Source organism: Mustela putorius, unplaced genomic scaffold (assembly GCF_011764305.1).
Source record: "Mustela putorius furo isolate JIRA1106 unplaced genomic scaffold, ASM1176430v1.1 tig00003988_pilon_pilon_pilon, whole genome shotgun sequence".
NCBI classification, from domain to species: Eukaryota; Metazoa; Chordata; class Mammalia; order Carnivora; family Mustelidae; genus Mustela; species Mustela putorius.
Window position 1 is genome coordinate 876219 of NW_025422127.1, and position 21186 is coordinate 897404.

General features: G+C 36.9%; 1 pseudogene; it reads left to right on the plus strand.

The window, feature by feature from the left end:
* The window catches only part of LOC101676917, a 41051-nt pseudogene extending 29861 nt beyond the window's left edge, over positions 1–11190 (plus strand).
* The last annotated feature ends 9996 nt before the right edge of the window (positions 11191–21186 follow it).

Below are 21186 nucleotides of genomic sequence, written 5' to 3' on the forward strand. Positions count from 1 at the left end.
GGACTAGAGGCCGAATGCTCTCCACCAAAGATTATAGATTCCAGAAAAACATCAAGGCACCTGATAGTCAAATTGAGGAATCATAATTGTAGATATAATCTCTTGAAAGGCACTAGGACAAAGGAAAGCCCATCAGAATAACGTCAGACCTGTCCACAGAGACCTGGCAAGCCAGAAAGGGCTGGCAAGATACATTCAGGGCACTAAATGAGAAGAACATTCAGCCAAGAATACTTTATCAGCAAGACTGACATTCAAAATGGATGGAGCGATAAAGAGTTTCCAAGACTGGCAAGGCTTAAAAGGGTATGCAACCACCAAGCCACCACTGCAGGAAATATTAAGGGGTGGTTCTATAAAAGAGGAAAAATCCTAAGAATAGCATTGAACAGAAATATAGAGAAAATCTACAGAAAGAAAGACTTCAAAGGTAACATGATGTCAATAAAAATATATCTATCAATAATCACTCTCAATGTGAATGGCCTAAATGTGCCCATAAAACGGCACAGGGTTGCAGATTGGATAAAACGACAGGACCCATCCATATATTGTCTACAAGAGACCCATTTTGAACCTAAAGATACACCCAGACTGAAAGTGAAGGGATGGAGAAGAATCTTTCATGCCAATGGGCCTCAAAAGAAGGCTGGGGTAGCAATTCTCATATCAGATAAATTAGACTTTAAACTAAAGACTGTAGTCAGAGATACAGAAGGACCGTACATCATTCTTAAAGGGACTATCCACCAAGATGATCTAACAATTGTAAATTTCTAAGGCCCCAATATGGGAGCTGCCAATTACATAAGAAAACTGTTAATCAAGATAAAGAGTCATATTGATATGAATACATTAATAGTAGGAGATCTTAACACACCTCTCTCAGAAATAGACAGATGGCTGAAGCAGAAAATCAATAAAGAAACAAGAGCATTAAATGACACATTGGGGGGCGCCTGGGTGGCTCAGTGGGTTAAAGCCTCTGCCTTCAGCCCAGGTCATGATCCCAGGGTCCTGGGATCGAGCCCCGCATCGGGCTCTCTGCTCAGTGCAGAGCCTGCTTCTCTCTCTTTCTCTGCCTGCCTCTCTGCCCACTTGTGTTCTCTGTCAAATAAATAAATAAAATCTTAAAAAAAATTGACACATTGGACCAGATGGACCTCATAGATATATACAGAACAATCCACCCTAAAACAACAGAATACTCATTCTTCTCAAGTGCACATGGAACCTTCTCAAGAATAGATCACATACTGGGTCACAAATCAGGACTCAACCGATACCAAAAGACTGAGATGATTCCCTGCATATTCTCAGATCACAATGCTTTGAAACTGGAGCTCAATCACAAGGAAAAGTTCAGAAGGAACTCAAACACCTGGAAGCTAAAGACCACCTTGCTTAAGAATGCTTGGATCAGCCAAAAGATCAAAAACAAACTGAAACAATCCATGGAAACCAATGAGAATGAAGACACTTCAGTCCAAAACCTATGGGATACAGCAAAGGTGGTCCTAAGGGGGAAAAAACATAGCCATCCAAGCCTCTCTCAAAAAAAATTGAAAAATCCAGAATACACCAGCTGTCTCTACAACTTAAAGAACTGGAGAATCAACGACAAATTAAACCAACTCCACACATAAGAAGGGAAATGATCAAGATTAGAGCCGAGATCAATAATGTAGAAACCAGAGATACAGTAAAATGTATCAATGAAACTAGAAGCTGGTTTTTTGAAAGAATCAATAAGAGTGATAAACAATTGGCCACACTAATCCAAAAGAAAAGAGAGAAAGCCCAAATTAATAAAATTATGAATGAAAAGGGAGAGATCACAACTAACACCAAGGAAGTAGAAACAATCATCAGAAATTACTATCAACAGTTATATGCCAATAAGCTAAGCAACCTAGATGAAATGGATGTAAACTCCCAAAATTGAACCAGGAAGAAATTGACAACCTGAATAGACCAATATCTAGTAACGAGATTGAAGCAGTGATCAAAAACCTCCCAAAAATCAAGAGCCCAGGACCTGATGGATTCCCCGGGGAATTCTACCAAACTTTCAAAGAAGAAATAACACCTATTCTCCTGAAGCTGTTACAAAAAATTGAAGCACAAGGAAAATTTCCAGTCTCTTTCTATGAAGCCAGCATTACCCTGGCTAGGCAAAGACTCTACCAAAAAGGAGAATTTCAGACCAATATCACTGATGAATATGGATGCTAAGATTCTCAACAAGATCCTAGCAAACAGGATCCAACAGCATATTAAAAAGATTATCCACCATGACCAGGTGGGATTCATTCCTGGGATACAAGGATGGTTCAACATTCGCAAATCAATCAATGTGATAGAACAAATCAATAAGAGAAGAGAGAAGAACCACATGGTCCTCTCAATTGATGCAGAAAAAGTATTTGACAAAATCCAGCATCCATTCCTGATTAAAACGCTTCAAAGTATAGGGATAGAGGGAACATTCCTGAACTTCATAAAATCTATCTATGAAAGACCCACAGCAAATATCATCCTCAACAGGAAAAAGCTTGCAGCCTTCCCGTTGAGATGAGGAACATGACAAGGATGCCCACTCTCACCACGCTTGTTCAACATAATCTTAGAAGTCCTAGCAACAGCAATCAGACAACAAAGAGAAATAAAAGGTATCCAAATTGGCAATGAAGAAGTCAAACTCTCTCTCTTCACAGATGACATGATTCTCTATATGGAAAACCCAAAAGACTCCACCCCCAAACTACTAGAACTCATACAACAACTCAGCAACGTGGCAGGATACGAAGTCAATGTACAGAAATCAGTGGCTTTCTTATACACTAAATGAAAATACAGAAAGCAAGATTATAGAATCGATTCCATTTACTATAGCACCAAGAACCATAAGATACCTGGGAACAAACCTAACAAAAGAGGTTGAAGATCTGTACTTGAGGAACTACAGAACACTCATGAAAGAAACTGAAGAAGGCACTAAAAGTTGGAAGACCATTCCATGCTCTCAGATGGGACAAATAAACATTGTTAAAATGTCTATACTGCCTAGAGCAATCTATACTTTTAATGCCATTCCGATCAAAATTCCACCGGTATTCTTTAAAGAGCTGGAGCAAATAATCCAAAAATTTGTATGGAATAGGAAGAGACCCTGAATCTCTAAGGAAATGTTGAAAAAGAAAACTAAAACTGCAGGCACCACATTACCTGATTTCAAGCTTTACTACAAAGCTGTGATCACCAAGACAGCATGGTACTGGCATAAAACAGACACATAGATAAGTGGGACAGTGTACAGAGCCCAGATAGGGACCCTCAACTCTACGGTCAAATAATCTTTGACAAAACAGGAAAAAATATACAGTGGAAAAAAGAGAGTCTCTTCAATAAATGGTGCTGGGAAAACTGGACAGTTATATGTAGAAGAATGAAACTCTACCATTCTCTTACACCATATACCAATATAAACTCGAAATGGATAAAAGACCTCAATGTGAGACAGGAATCCATTCAGAACCATAGAGGAGAATATAGGCAGTAACCTCTTTGATATCAGGCACAGCAACGTCTTTCAAGATATGTCTCCAAAGGCTAAAAAAAAAAAAAAATGAACTTTTGGGACTACATCAAGATTAAAAGCTTCTGCAGAGCAAATAATCCAAAAATTTTTTGGAATCAGAAGAGTCCCCAAATCGCTAAGGAAATGTTGAAATACAAAAATAAAGCTGGGGGCATCACGTTACCTGATTTCAAGCTTTATTACAAAGCTGTGATCACCAAGACAGCATGGTACTGGCATAAAAACAGACACTATAGACCAGTGGAACAGAGTAGAGAGCCCAGGTATGGACGCTCAACTCTATGGTCAAATAATCTTCGACAAAACAGGAAATAATATACAGTGGATAAAAGACAGTCTCTTCAATAAATGGTGCTGGGAAAACTGGACAGCTATAAGTAGAAGAGTGAAACTCAACCATTCTCTTACACCGTACACAAAGATAAACTCAAAATGGATAAAAGATCTCAACGTGAGACAGGAATCCTTCAGAATCCTAGAGGAGAACATAGGCAGTAATCTCTTTGATATTAGCCACAGCAACTTCTTTCAAGATATGTCTCCAAAGGCAAAGGAAACAAAATAAAAAATAAACTTTGGGGACTTCATCAAAATCAAAAGCTTCTGCACAGCAAGGAAACAGTCAACAAAACAAAGAGGCAACCCACGGAATGGGAGAAGATATTTGCAAATGACAGTACAGACCAAAGGTTGATATCCAGGATCTATAATGAACTCCTCAAACTCAACACACATGAAACAGGCAAACATATCAAAAGATGGGCAGAAGATATGAACAGACACTTCTCCAATGAAGACATACAAATGGCTATCAGACACATGAAAAAATGCTCATCATCACTAGCCCTCAGGGAGATTCAAATTAAAACCACATTGAGATATCACCTTACACCAGTTATAATGGCCAAAATTAACAAGACAGGAAACAACATGTGTTGGAGAGGATGTGGAGAAAGGAGAACCCTCTTCCGCTGTTCGTGGGAATGCAAGTTGGTGCAGCCTCTTTGGAGAACAGTGTGTAGATTCCTCAAGAAATTAATAAAAGCAAAGTAAACTGTCAGTAAAACAAAGAGGCAACCCACGGAATGGGAGAAGATATTTGCAAATGACAGTACAGACAAAAGGTTGATATCTAGCATCTATAAAGAACTCCTCAATCTCAACACACACAAAACAGACAATCATATAAAAAAATGGGCAGAAGATATGAACAGACACTTCTCCAATCAAGACATCCAAATGGCTCTCAGACACATGAAAAAATGTTCATCATCACTAGCCATCAGTGAGATTCAAATTAAAACCACATTGATGGGACTGGAAGAGATTACGCTGAGTGAAGTAAGTCAAGCAGAGAGAGTCAATTATCATATGGTTTCACTTATTTGTGGAGCATAACAAATAGCATGAAGGACATGGTGAGTTAGAGAGGAGAAGGGAGTTGGGGCAAATTGGAAGGGGAGGTGAATCATGAGAGACTATGGACTCTGGAAAAAAATCTGAGGGTTTTGAAGTGGTGGGGGTGTGGGAGGCTGGGGTACCAGGTGGTGGGTATTATCGAGGGCATGGATTGCATGGAGCACTGGGTGTGGTGCAAAAATAATGAATACTGTTATGCTGAAAATAAATAAAAAATAAATTAAAAAATAATCCACATTGAGATACCACCTTACACCAGTTAGAATTGCCAAAATTAGCAAGAAAGGTAACAATATGTGTTGGAGGGGATGTGGAGAAAGGGGAACCCTCTTCCACTGTTGGTGGGAATGCAAGTTGGTGCAGCCACTTTGGAGAACAGTGTGGAGATTCCTCAAGAAATTAAAAATAGAACTTCCCTATGACCCTGCCATTGCACTACTGGGTATTTACCCCAAAGATACAGATGTCATGAAAAGAAGGGCCTTCTGTACCAGAGTGTTTGTAGCAGCAATGGCCACAGTCACCAATCTGTGGAATGAACCATGATGCCCTCCAACGGATGAATGGATACGGAAGATGTGGTCCATATACACTATGGAGTATTATGCCTCCATCAGAAAGGATGAATTCCCAACTTTTGTAGCAACATGGAAGAGATGATGCTGAGTGAAATAAGTCAAGCAGAGAGAGTCAATTATCATATGGTTTCACTTATTTGTGGAGCATAACAAATAGCATGAAGGACAAGGGGAGTTAGAGAGGAGAATGGAGTTGAGGGAAATTGGAAGGGGAGGTGAATCATGAGAGACTATGGACTCTGAAAAACAATCTGAGGGGTTTGAAGAGGCGGGGGGGGTGGGAGGTTGGGGGAACCATGTGGTGGGTATTAGAGTGGGCATGTATTGCATGGGTGTTGTGCAAAAACAATGAATACTGTTACACTGAAAATAAATTTAAAAAAATTTTTTTAAAAAGAATTTAAAGTAATGGTCATAAAGATACTCACTGGACTTGAGAAAACAGTGAAGGACCTCAGTGAGATCCGCAACAAAGAGATAGGAAATATTAAAAAGAACCAAGTAATCATGAAGAACTCAATAACTGAAATAAAAAATACACTAGAAGGAATAAATAGCAAGTTAGAGGAAGCTGAAGGAAGAATCAACAACCTGGAAGACAGAGTAATAGAAAACAATCATGCTGAATAGAAGAAAGAAGAATAATTAAAAAATAAGAATAGAGGGATGCCTGGGTGGCTCAGTTGGTTAAGCAGCTGCCTTCAGCTCAGGTCATGATCCCAGCGTTCTGGGATCGAGTCCCACATTGGGCTCCTTGCTTGGCGGGGAACCTGCTTCTCCCTCTGCCTCTGCCTGCCACTCTGTCCACTTGTGCTCACTCTCGCTCCTCTCTCTCTGACAAATAAATAAATAAAATCTTTTAAAAAAATAAGAATAGATTAAGAGAACTCAGTAACACCATGAAGCATAATAGCATTCTCATTATAGGGATCCCAGAAGGAAAGGGGAGATAAAAGGGGGCAAAAAATATTATTTGAAGAAAAAAAGATAAAAACTTCCATATCTGGGAAAAGAAACAGAAATCCAGATCCAGGAGGCATAGAGAACACCAATAAAATCAACAAAGAGTTCACACAAAGACATGAACTAAGTAAAATTATGGCAAAAAGTAGCAATAAGGAAAGAATTATAAAAAAAGAAAAAGAAAACAAACAAGAGAAAAGAAAACAGTTACATATAAAGGAAATCCCATAAGGCTATCTCCCGAAACTTGGCAGATTAGAAGGGAATGACATGCTGTATTCAAAGTATTAAAAGGAAAAATACCTTCAACCCAGATAACTCTATCCAGCAAGGCTATTTTTCAGAATACAAGAATAGTATAGAGTTTCCCAACAAACTTCAAGGAATTCATCACCATGAAACCAGCCTTACAAGAAACGTGAAAGGGGATTCTTTCAATAAAAAGGAAAGATAATAAGCAGGATTTTTTAAAAAGTAAGAAAAAGCGGTGCCTGGGTGACCCAGTTCATTAAGTATCAGACTCTTGATTTTGCCTCAGGTCATAAACTCAGGGTTCTGGGATCGAGTCCCATTTGGGGCTCCACATTCAGCATGGAGTCTGCTTGTCCCTTTTCCACTGTTTCTCCCCAACTCCTGTTCATTCTTTGTCTCTCTCTCTCAAATAAATGAATAAACAAAATATTTTTAAATTTTTTTAATCTAAAAAGCAAGAAGTACAAAACCAATAATTTTAAGTATACCTATAAAAATCAGTCGAGGGATTTACCAAAAAAGGATTTAAAGTATAACACCATGTATGTAAAATAGAGAGGCACAGGAAGAGTAAACATTTAGTGTTTTTAGAATGGGTTCAAACTTAAAGTGACCATCAACTTAATATTAGACTGCTATGTTCATAAAATGTCGCACATAAACTTAATGGCAACTTCAAATAAAAAAACCAGTAATAGATAGGTAAAAAATTAAGAGAAAGTAATCCAAATATTTGACAAAAAAAAAAAAAAAAAAGCCATCAAACCCCGAAAGAAGAGAGCAAGAGAAGTAAGGAACAAAGAACTACAAAAATAACCATAAAACAAGTAACAAAATGGCAATAAGTATATGCCTATCAACAATTATTTTGAGTGTAAGCAGACTAAACACTCTAATCAAAAGATAGAGTGATGATGGGGTGCCTGGGTGGCTCAGTGGGTTAAAGCCTCTGCCTTCAGCTCAGGCCATGATCCCGGAGTCCTGGGATTGAGCCCTGCATCGGGCTCTCTGCTCAGTGGGGAGTCTGTTTCCTCCTCTCTCTCTGCTTGCCTCTATGCCTACTTGTGATCTCTGTCTGTCAAATAAAGAAATAAAATCTTAAAAAAAAAGATAAGAGTGATGAAATAGACAAAAAAGCAAGACCCATTTACATGTTGCCAACAAGAAACTTATTTCAGACCTAAAAACAAGCAAATTGAAAATGAGGGGATGGAAAAGGTATTTATCATGCCACTGGTAGTGAAAAGAAAACTGGGGTAGCAATACTTATATCAGAAAAAATAGATTTTAAAACAAAGACTATAACAAAAGACAAAGAAGGAAACTATATAACCATAAATGGGACAATTCAACAGAAAAATATAGCAATTGCATATATTTATGCATCCAATATGGGAGCACCCAAATACATAAAAATATTAATAACAAACATAAAGGAAATAAATGATTATAACAAAATAATAGTAGGAGACTTTAACATCCTACTTACATCAATGGACAGATCATCTAAATAGGTAATCTGTAAGGCAACAATGACTTTAAATGACATATTGGTCCAGATGGATTTAATGGATATATTCAGAATATTCCACCCTAAAATAGCGGAATATACATTCTTTTGGAGCATATAGAACATACTCCAAAATAGATCACACATCAAGCCACAAAATAAGTCTCAACAAATTCAAAAAGTTCAAAGTCACACCACACATCTTTTTCAACCACAACATTATGAAACAAGACACTAACCACAAAAAAAATCTGAAAAGCCACAAATTTACCCACATAGAGGTTAAATAACATGTTATTAAACAATGAATAGACAACCAAGAAATCAAAGAGAAAATTTTAAAAAAAATGGAGACAAATGAAAATGAAAACACAATGGTCCAAAATCTTTGATATGCAGCAAAAGCTGCCCTAAGAGGGAAGTTTACAGCAATACAGACTACCTCAAGAAGCAAGAAAAATCTGGAATAAATAACCTAATTTTACATCTAAGGGAGCTAGGAAAAAGAACAAATAAAATCTAAAACCAGTAGAAGGAAAGAAATAGTAAAAATTAGAAGAGAAATAAATGAAATAAAATTTTAAGAAAAGAATAAAACAGATCAATGAAACCAGAAGCTGGTCATTTTCAAAGATTAGCAAATTGGTAAACCTTTAGACAGACCCATCCAAAAAACAAAAAACAAAAAACAAAAAAAAAAAAAAAAAAACAGAGAGAACTCAAACAAAAAAATCAGAAATGAAAGAGGAGGGGCACCTGGGTGGCTCAGTCAGTTAGGCATCCATCTCTTGGTTTCAGCTCAGTTCATGATTTCAGGGTCTTGGGATCAAGCCCTGTGTCAGTCTCCATGCTCAGCTCGAAGTCTGCTTGAGACTTCTCCCTCTGCCCCTCACTCCACTCATGCATGCTCTCTATTTTTTTCTCTTTCTTTCAAATAAGTAAGTAAAATCTTTAAAAAAAAAAAAAAGAAATGAAAGAGGGGAAATAACCATGAACACCACAGAAATACAATTATAAGAGAATAGAAGGAAAAAATATATGCCAACAAACTGGACAACCTATAGAAAGGGATAAATTCCTAGAAACATATAACCTTCCAAAACTGTATGAAGAAGAAATATAAAATTTGAACAGACCAATTACCAGAAATGAAATTGAATCAGTAATAAAAAAACTCCCAACAAACAAAAGTCCAGGGCCAGATGGCTTCACAGGTGAATTTTTCCAAATATTTAAAGAACAGTAAATACCTATTTTTCTCAAACCACTCCAAAAATATAAGATGAAGGAAAGCTTCCAAATTCATTCTATGAGGTCAGACTTACTCTGGCACCAAAACCAGATAAAAATGCCCCAGAAAAAGAGAACTACAAACCAATATATCTGATACACATGGATGCAAAAATCCTCAACAGTGATGATTCACAGATCTGTACCCCTGAAGCAAATAATACATTACATGTTAATTTAAAAATTAATAAATGAAAATTTAAAAATTATATCCTCAACAAAATATTAGCACACTGAATCAAACAATACATTTTAAAAATCATTCACCATGATCAACTAGAACTTACTCCCACAATGTAAGTGTGGTTCAATATTTGCAAATCAATCAATGTGATACATCACATCAATTAGAGCAAGAACAAAAACCATATGACCATTTCAAAAGATGCAGAAAAAGCATTTGACAAAGTACAAAATCCTTTCATGATAAAAAAAAAAAAAACCCTCAACAAAGTAGGTTTAGAAGGAACACACCTCAGCAAAATAAAGGCTGTATATGAAAAAAATCCACAGCTAACATCATACTCAGTGGTGAAAAACTGAAAACTTTCCCCATAATATCAGGAAGACAAGGATGTCCACTCTCACCACTTTTTCAACACAGTAATAGAAGTTCTAGCCACAATGATCAGACAAGAAAAAAATAAAAGGCACCCAAATTGGTAAGGAGTAAGTAAAACTTTAACTGTTTGCAAATGACATAATACTATATATATATAAAAAACCCTAAGGAGTCCACCAAAAAACTACTAGAACTGATAAATGAATTCAATAAAGTCACAGGACACAAAATCAATGTACATAAATCCATTGTATTTCTATACACTAATAATGAAGTAGGAAAAAGAGAATTTAAGACAATCCTAAGGACAGGCACCTTCTCCTTGCTTCTTCTTGGGGTTTTGGCCTTGCTCCCTCCCTGCAAAGAGTCTGGACATGTCCATGTGGATCTTTCCTGGTGGAATCTGTAGTGCTCTTGGTTCCAAACTAAGTCTCTGCAGGGGCAAGAGCCATGAGATCACCAGCACCCACAAGGTGACTTCCAGGTAGAGGAGAATGAGAATATCACCATGGTGAAAGACATCTGGCTTTCGAAAAATGTGATTGATTATATGAAGGAAACCTTCCTATCTGGTCCAAAGTCTCAACAGTATTCTTGTGTTTATGGTTCCTCAGTTTCTGATGAAGAATTGAAAAGAAGAGTGGCTGAGGAGCAGGCGTTGGAGCAAACCAAGAAAGAGTCAGAAAATCAGAAACAACTAAAGCAAGGCAAAGAACTGAACTGAAAGGACTTTTGCCAATGAGCAGTTAACCAAAGCAGTTCTTCACAGAAGGATATCAAGTGAAGAACAAACCAAGGAAGCACCTGGCTAAACAACTGGAAGAGAAAGATCAAGTGATAAAGATGCAGAATGTATTCTATAAAGAGCAACTGGCTAAAGGAGAAGAGCTCAGAATTCTACAAAGTTACCATTGAAAAATATCAGAAAGTTGCTGAAGACAGGGAAACAAAGTTCAAGCAATATGAGTTTCATCCTGCCTGGGCTGATATGCAGACCAAAATTCTCCAGTTGTAGTAACATATCTGACTTGGGAATCAGGGTAACACTGATTCATATAAATGAATTTGGAAGTGTCCCTGTCTTCAAATTTTTGGAACACTTTGAAAAGGACTGGCATTTTTTCTTTGAATGTTTAGTAAAATTCACCAGTGAGGCCGTGTTTATAATTTTCCCTTGGGTTTATTTTTTGGAACATGACTAATTTTTAAGTGTGCTATTCAGTTTCTAGATATTTATGGGTTTCCTGGAGACCCCTCTTTTGATACACAAATTTAAGAACACATTTTGTGAAAGTTGAATGTTCTTGTACTTACTAAGATTTGTTTCATGGTTCAGAATATAGTTTATCTTGACAAATGTTCAGTGTACATTTCAAATGAATATATTCTTCTCTTATTGGGTAGATTATTCTATAGATGTCGTTAAACATCACTGGTTCATAAGTTTTCAAGTCCTCATTTTCCTTGTTAATCTTCTGCCTAGTTGTTCTATCCATTAGTCATTAGTCAATAGCATTGTTCAAATCCTCCATATCCTTACTGATTTTCTGCTTATTTGTTCTGCTAGTTATTGAGAAATAAGTATTGAAATATCCTATTATGTATTTGTCCAGCTTTCTTTACATTCTGTCGGTTTTTGTTTCGGATACTTTGAAACTGTGTTATTAAGAGCATAAACTCTATGCCACTTTAATAAATTGATCTCCATCATTTTGAAATGACCTTACTTATTTATGATATTAAACTTGGTCCTAAAATCTAGTTGTCTAGGGGCACCTGAGTGACGAGTCAGTAACGTGCCCAACTCTAGCTTTTGGCCTTGGTCATGACCTCAGGATCATGAGATCAAGCCCCACGTTGGGTTCCCTACAGTCTGCTTGAGATTCTTTCCCTCCATCTCCCTCTGCCACTCCTTTCACTCTCTCCCTCCATCAGATAAATAAATCTTTAGAAATAAATAAATAAATAAATAATAAAACATTGAATATTATTACTAGAAATATATTATAGAAATGTATATAACCATTAAAAAAGATATATTCAAAAATATTGAAAGTATGCTAACTTATACTTACTTATATTTTTCCTTTTTTAAATTATTTATTTTTACTTTATAAGTAAATATAATAAAAATAATAAAGAAAAAGAAAAATGGTCTTTTATGATCACTTAGCTGCTATAAATGATGAAAAAAAAATTTAAGAGGTCTGTTTGTTTTCTTATCAACTGATTGTCACTGTTTTGTTTCAGACTGTGTCTGGTGTTTCTGTTGAGTCTTCAGTCTCTAAGAAACCATCCTCACCATTGCATCTTTCAGGATTCTTTCTCAAATACTTTGCACAAGGGATTCATTAGTGATTTTTTAATCTGAGACACAAGAGCCCTTCTGTTTATATGCTTAGCTTCTGTCTTACCAGCAATTGCCTTTCCAAAAAATAGTCTTATTGGTGTAAAATTAGAGTGATGAGAATTACCAGCTCTTCAAACCAAATAGAGTTCCTCATACTCTGGAAGTCCCTGAATAGTATTCAACTTTTAAGTGGGGAGAGAACTAGGGGATATTTCCTACATTAGAAATGAAAAGGTCTAAGTAAGAAAATATTTTCATTGTGTTAGAAATAAGAAATCCAGAGATGTAGGCCATCTCAAAGCCCCAGTGAATATGATAGGCCATGGATAAGAGGGATCAGAAACCCACACACAAGCCCCTGTTAACATTTTCCTCTTCATCTTTTTAACCTTCAGAACTACTAATGAGCTGGAGCTATTACTCAAAGAAAAGTAAGTATAATGTTTGTGATTTCACTTACTATTCCCTTTGAGAGATTTAGATGACAATTTCCTCTGAGTAACAGATTAGATCTATTTTTTACCAGTCTTGTGATGAAAAGCTATTTAAATAATTGTAAAATGAGTTATAAGATCTTTACTGATTGAAATATTTTCATCAAGGCTATATGATATTTGTGTAAATAGTTCACCAAAATATTATATAGACATAGATGATATATATAGATTAGATACAGATAGTTAATGACATACTACCTGACACTGATTTATTTAGTGACCCATGAACTCTTTTAGAATGGGGAAAAAAATCTCTGAAAGCCAATAACTATAACTCAATCAGCCACAGTTCAGGGTCAGTTATTTTCCCAATATTGTCTCTTCATAAATTTGAAAATAAAAGGGAATAAGAGAATAGGAAAAGAAAGATTTGTTGGTTAACTATCTGCTTTTGGCCCAGGTCATGCTCCCAGTGTCCTGGGATGGAGCCCCACATGGGGCTCCCTGCTCAACAGGGAGTCATCTTCTCCCTCTCCCTCTGCCCCTCCTCCTGCTTATAATCTCTCTCTCTGTAAAATAAATAAAATATTTTCTTAAAAAAAAAAAGAAGAAGGATGTGTTGGATATTGCCCAGAGTACTCGGGGTTGAGAACATTACTATGAGATGTCCCAAGAACTTCTAGATTGAGGAGAGGACAATGGGGAGAATGTGGGTGGCTTGTAAAGCTAATGCTTTCAAATATATCACACTGAGCAGCTGGTATGTATAACAGCTCAGCAGAAAGCTATGGCCCTAGGTCAGTCCTCCCTCCCTAATATGACAGCAGTTTAAGCTGTGAGAACTGGACACAAAGTAGGAGTTTGGCAAGGCAATGTTTTAGAGGAAGCAATTAAAACCATTCACATAATAAACTAAAGGAGATCTCCAGGGAAATTTTTCTTTTAATTCATCAATTTAAGAAACCTGTTACCCTGGGAATACTTATTCAAAACATAAACTACTGACTAGCTGCTATTATAAATAATCATTGGAAAAAACTGGTGATAATTTAGGATCTGTTAATGGAGCAGCTATAGTCCAAAACAGATTTACAAAGCCCTTAAGTTTTTTTGTTGTTAGTATCCTACAGAAAGATGAGTTAATAAGGTATAACCAGCAACTACAAAGAGAAAACTCTAGGGAAAACATTTTTTTTTAAAGAAAAATGATTTTTTAGAACTCTCCATACCCCATGTGGGGCTCAAACTCAAAATCGCAAGATCAAGAGTCTCATGCTCTATCACTGAGCCAACTAGGCATCCCTCTGGGGAAAACTTTATCTGCAGAAGGCAGGGAGGAGAACATTTTTTGTTTTGTTTTGTTTTACATGATAGTTTTACATACAGGTTGAATAGGTAACCATTATATGGGTGATTTCAGAGTCAGTACAATTACTACACCAAACAAAGCACCAATATCCTTTAAAGCTTTTTAAAAAGGTTTTATTTATTTGAGAGAGAAAGAGAGAGCACGAGTGGTGAGGGGCAGAGGGAGAAAGACTAACAGGCTCCCCACTGAGCAGGAAGCCCCATACAGGGCTCCACCCCAGGATCCTGAGATCATGACTTGAGCTAAAGGCAGATGCTTAACCAACTGAGCCACCCAGGAGACCCTAAAACTTTTTTTAAAAAAATAGAATGCAATGGTGAGTTTCATGTAAGCAAAGGCAAATGTTCATGCAGTGGCCTTAAAGTATTATATGGATAAGAACTTTATAGATGTCATTTTGATGACATTCAAATGCATTTAAAAAATAAGCACATCCTTGTCCTAGAAATTTCAATGATATTATTAATGACAAATGTGAAATGTTTCTACAAGGATGCTATTAACAAAGCTTGTATAATTTAGAAACAAAAACTAAGGGGAATCTAAAGACTGTAATTAGTCATGATTAAAACATGAAGTATGGGCTGCCTGGGTGGCTCAGTCAGTTAAGCATCTACCTTTAGTTCATGTCATGTACCCAGGGTCCTTGGATAGAGTCCTGCATTGGGCTCCTTTTTCAGCGGGGAGCCTGCTTCTCCCTCTACCTGCTGCCCCCCTGCTTGTGCTGTTTCTTTCTCTCTGATAAATAAATAAATAAATAAAAATATTTTTTAAAAAATTTTAGATCATAAACATGAGGTGTATTGTCACATTAAGAATGGAGAATTCTTAAGGAAAAACCACAAAATCTTGACAAAAGAGATGAGTTTAGGAGAAGGGAGTTGGGGGAAATTAGAAGGGGAGGTGAATCATGAGAGACTATGGACTCTGAAAAACAATCTGAGGGGTTTGAAGGGGTGCAGGATGGGAGGTTGGGGTACCAGGTGGTGGGTATTATAGAGGGCACGGATTGCATGGAGCACTGGGTGTGGTGAAAAAATAATGAATACCGTTATGCTGAAAATAAATTAATTAAAAAATACATATATAATGATAAACTTGAAATTAAATAGATGATTATCTCTAATTACTGAGATATAAATAGGTGCACAAAATATTTTAAGGATAATAATATATTTGACAAGTGATGTATTCATGCATTTACTAATCACATTAGTACATAATGTTTCTGGGTACAATCACAGAGGGAAAAGTTGAGAAAAATATACTCCCAAATAATTAGATTAGTTATTTCTACCTTATGTGATTTTACACTTTTTTCTTTTGGCTTATCAGAGTAAGCCTTTTCAGTAATACACATTATTACTTTAATAAAATCATAATAAAGAAGAAAAAATATGCCTTGTAATTTTCCAAATATTACAAGAATAATAGAAAGGATAATCTAGACTTTTATCTTAAAATATGGTCGTGTAAAACATAGAAAAGTTTCTTCATGTCTTTGGTACCTGGGTCTCCAAAGACATACAAATGAAATAATTTTATTAATTTATTTGCATATTTAGCAAATAAAACAAATGTTAAATTTGATACTGTAAAAATAGCAATATTTATAAGTCAAGAAAGTTTATGATGTTTACAAAACCTTTGAAAGAGACTTTCTCTTAAATGATGAACAGTGTAAGAAAATATTTATTCATTATAATTGCACAAAATCAACCAAAGGGAAACTTTTGCAATTATTAAAGAAGAATAACACAGGAAGAAGTAGGCTGTTATTACTTTGCTCTTCACTAAACCAGTGCACTCGATATACATCATCTGAAGTAAATTATGTACTAAAATGATTTCTGTGTCTACATATACAGTCAGAGAAACATTAGAAAGAGAGGAGGGAGCCTGAAAATCAGAGTTCCTTCTCAAAACACACACACAAAATAGAAACAAAAACTACTTTTGGTGACAGAAGTTAAAACAGAAATCTCACTTTAAAAATAGATCTAGAAAGCCTGTTTAATAACAATGCACCTTAATTTTATCACTTTCCAAAATTTCCAGCAAAAGCATAAAACTGATTATGAGGTTTAGAGTCAACTAGTGAATAGAGAAGTTTTCTGGATATAAATGCAAGTGATGTTACAGTACTTTTTTAAAGATTTATTTATTTATTTGAGAGAGAGAGTACATGAATAGGGGGAGGGTTAGAGGGAGAGGAAGAGAAGCAGACTCCAGGCTCAGAGTGGAGCCTGATGTGGGGTTCAATCTCACAATCTGAGCCAAAATCAAGATTTCTGGTACTCTGTTTCTGTGTACTCATTTTCCATTTGATACCAAACATTTTTAGCACAAAGAACTTTTGGCATTATTGGGTACCTGGGTGGCTGGGTTGGTTAATCATCTGTCTTTTGATTTCATCTCAGGTCACAATCTCAGGGTCATGAGACTGAGTCTGGGCTGGGTGGGGAGCCTGCTTAAGATTCTCTCTTTTCCTCTCCATCTGCCCATCCCCATATGCCGATTCACACACTCTTTTATCTCTATCTGAAAAAAAAAAAAAAAAAAAGAGGCAAGAAAGAATTTTTAGCATTCTTTTAATTGGAACTCTAAGTGAATAGCTTATCTCAGCTTTTTTTGTGTAAAAATGTCTTATCTGGCTTTATATCTGAAGGGCTTTTTGCAGAACACGAATTTTAGTTTTTGTTGTTGTTGCCCTTTAAGATTACAAAGATGCCATTCCATTATCTGCATACTGGTGAGGTCCTTTGGTTTTCAGCCCATTCCCAGCTTTCTGAATCCTAGGAGATTTTTCTCTACTCTGTTAGACTGCCCCCATTTTTGGAGATTGACTACCATGAATCTTGTGTTGATTTGGAATATATTAAAAGGGTTTCTTTTAGCTCTATATCCTCTTCCTCATTCTTCTGCATTTGAAAACTTGAAATATATTCAGAAGACATTTGATTTCAATCTGAGACAGTATCTGTTCCTTCCCCCAAGCTTTGATATACTGCTTGAGTACCTGGCTTGGATTTGTGGGAAAGAGTTACATGAGAAAATTCACTCTGGGTCCCTTCTGATTCCACACAAATTTTTGGATTATTTGCTCCAGCTCTTTAAAGAATACCGGTGGAATTTTGATCAGAATGGCATTAAAAGTATAGATTGCTCTAGGCAGTATAGACATTTTAACAATGTTTATTTGTCCCATCTGAGAGCATGGAATGGTCTTCCAACTTTTAGTGCCTTCTTCAGTTTCTTTCATGAGTGTTCTGTAGTTCCTCAAGTACAGATCTTCAACCTCTTTTGTTAGGTTTGTTCCCAGGTATCTTATGGTTCTTGGTGCTATAGTAAATGGAATCGATTCTATAATCTTGCTTTCTGTATTTTCATTTAGTGTATAAGAAAGCCACTGATTTCTGTACATTGACTTCGTATCCTGCCACGTTGCTGAGTTGTTGTATGAGTTCTAGTAGTTTGGGGGTGGAGTCTTTTGGGTTTTCCATATAGAGAATCATGTCATCTGTGAAGAGAGAGAGTTTGACTTCTTCATTGCCAATTTGGATACCTTTTATTTCTCTTTGTTGTCTGATTGCTGTTGCTAGGACTTCTAATATTATGTTGAACAAGCGTGGTGAGAGTGGGCATCCTTGTCATGTTCCTCATCTCAACGGGAAGGCTGCAAGCTTTTTCCTGTTGAGGATGATATTTGCTGTGGGTCTTTCATAGATAGATTTGATGAGGTTCAGGAATGTTCCCTCCCTCCCTGTACTTTGAAGCGTTTTAATCAGGAATGGATGCTGGATTTTGTCAAATGCTTTTTCTGCATCAATTGAGAGGACCATGTGGTTCTTCTCTCTTCTCTTATTAATTTGTTCTATCACATTGATTGATTTGCAAATGGTGAACCATCCTTGTATCGCAGGGATGAATCCCACCTGGTCATGGTGGATAATCTTTTTAATGTGCTGTTGGATCCTGTTGGCTAGGATCTTGTTGAGAATCTTAGCATCCATATTCATCAGTGATATTGGTCTGAAATCTCCTTTATGGTAGGGTCTTTGCCTGGTTTGGGGATCAGGGTAATGCTGGCTTCATAGAAAGAGTCTGGAAGTTTTCCTTGTGCTTCAATTTTTTGAAACAGCTTCAGGAGAATAGGTGTTATTTCTTCTTTGAAAGTTTGGTAGAATTCCCCGGGGAATCCATCAGGTCCTGGGCTCTTGATTTTTGGGAGGTTTTTGATCACTGCTTCAATCTCGTTACTAGATATTGGTCTATTCAGGTTGTCAATTTCTTCCTGGTTCAATTTTGGGAGTTTACATCCATTTCATCTAGGTTGCTTAGCTTATTGGCATATAACTGTTGATAGTAATTTCTGATGATTGTTTCTACTTCCTTGGTGTTAGTTGTGATCTCTCCCTTTTCATTCATAATTTTATTAATTTGGGCTTTCTCTCTTTTCTTTTGGATTAGTGTGGCCAATTGTTTATCACTCTTATTGATTCTTTCAAAAAACCAGCTTCTAGTTTCATTGATACATTTTACTGTATCTCTGGTTTCTACATTATTGATCTCGGCTCTAATCTTGATCATTTCCCTTCTTATGTGTGGAGTTGGTTTAATTTGTCGTTGATTCTCCAGTTCTTTAAGTTGTAGAGACAGCTGGTGTATTCTGGATTTTTCAATTTTTTTGAGAGAGGCTTGGATGGCTATGTTTTTCCCCCTTAGGACCACCTTTGCTGTATCCCATAGGTTTTGGACTGAAGTGTCTTCATTCTCATTGGTTTCCATGGATTGTTTCAGTTTGTTTTTGATCTTTTGGCTGATCCAAGCATTCTTAAGCAAGGTGGTCTTTAGCTTCCAGGTGTTTGAGTTCCTTCTGAACTTTTCCTTGTGATTGAGCTCCAGTTTCAAAGCATTGTGATCTGAGAATATGCAGGGAATCATCTCAGTCTTTTGGTATCGGTTGAGTCCTGATTTGTGACCCAGTATGTGATCTATTCTTGAGAAGGTTCCATGTGCACTTGAGAAGAATGAGTATTCTGTTGTTTTAGGGTGGATTGTTCTGTATATATCTATGAGGTCCATCTGGTCCAATGTGTCAATTTTTTTTAAGATTTTATTTATTTATTTGACAGAGAACACAAGTGGGCAGAGAGGCAGGCAGAGAAAGAGAGAGAAGCAGGCTCTGCACTGAGCAGAGAGCCCGATGCGGGGCTCGATCCCAGGACCCTGGGATCATGACCTGGGCTGAAGGCAGAGGCTTTAACCCACTGAGCCACCAGGCGCGCCCCCCCAATGTGTCATTTAATGCTCTTGTTTCTTTATTGATTTTCTGCTTCAGCCATCTGTCTATTTCTGAGAGAGGTGTGTTAAGATCTCCTACTATTAATGTATTCATATCAATATGACTCTTTATCTTGATTAACAGTTTTCTTATGTAATTGGCAGCTCCCATATTGGGGCCTTAGAAATTTACAATTGTTAGATCATCTTGGTGGATAGTCCCTTTAAGAATGATGTACGGTCCTTCTGTATCTCTGACTACAGTCTTTAGTTTAAAGTCTAATTTATCTGATATGAGAATTGCTACCCCAGCCTTCTTTTGAGGCCCATTGGCATGAAAGATTCTTCTCCATCCCTTCACTTTCAGTCTGGGTGTATCTTTAGGTTCAAAATGGGTCTCTTGTAGACAATATATGGATGGGTCCTGTCGTTTTATCCAATCTGCAACCCTGTGCCGTTTTATGGGCACATTTAGGCCATTCACATTGAGAGTGATTATTGATAGATATATTTTTATTGACATCATGTTACCTTTGAAGTCTTTCTTTCTGTAGATTTTCTCTATATTTCTGTTCAATGCTATTCTTAGGATTTTTCCTCTTTTATAGAACCACCCCTTAATATTTCCTGCAGTGGTGGCTTGGTGGTTGCATACCCTTTTAAGCCTTGCCAGTCTTGGAAACTCTTTATCGCTCCATCCATTTTGAATGTCAGTCTTGCTGATAAAGTATTCTTGGCTGAATGTTCTTCTCATTTAGTGCCCTGAATGTATCTTGCCAGCCCTTTCTGGCTTGCCAGGTCTCTGTGGACAGGTCTGACGTTATTCTGATGGGCTTTCCTTTGTCCTAGTGCCTTTCAAGAGATTATATCTACAATTATGATTCCTCAATTTGACTATCAGGTGCCTTGATGTTTTTCTGGAATCTATAATCTTTGGTGGAGAGCATTCGGCCTCTAGTCCATGAACACTGGTTCCATTCGTGAGACTGGGAACGTTTTCATGAAAACTTGTTCCACTATACCTTCTAGACTTCTTTCTTTGTCCTCCCCTTCAGGGATTCCAATAATTCTGACATTGGAATGTTTCATGGCATCATTTATTTCCCTGACTCTGTTTTTGTGGCTTCTAAGCTGTTTGTTCCAGGCTTCCTCCTGATCCTTTCCCTCTATCTGTTTGTCCTCCAGATCACTAATTCTATCTTCTGTCTCAGTTACGCTAGCACTGAGAGAATTTAGATTAGATTGGAACTCATTGAGAGCATTGTGAACCTCATCCCTGGTAGCTTTCAGCTCTGCACTAACATTGTGAACATTATCTCTGGTCGCTTTCATTTTGGCTCTCATCAATTCCATTTGGTCATCCATGGCTTTCTCCAACAACTGTTAGCCTGAATTCTCTTTCTGACATATTGTCTATGTTGTTGATAGCCGTTAGCTCTGTTGCAGAAGGTCCATCCTCTGTATTTTTCTTCTGTTGGGCATTCCTCCTTCTAGCCATTTTGGTGAGAGATGACTGAACGGATGTAGCTGGGTGTATCGACCGTGGTGCAGTCAAGGTCCACCCTGGAAAGC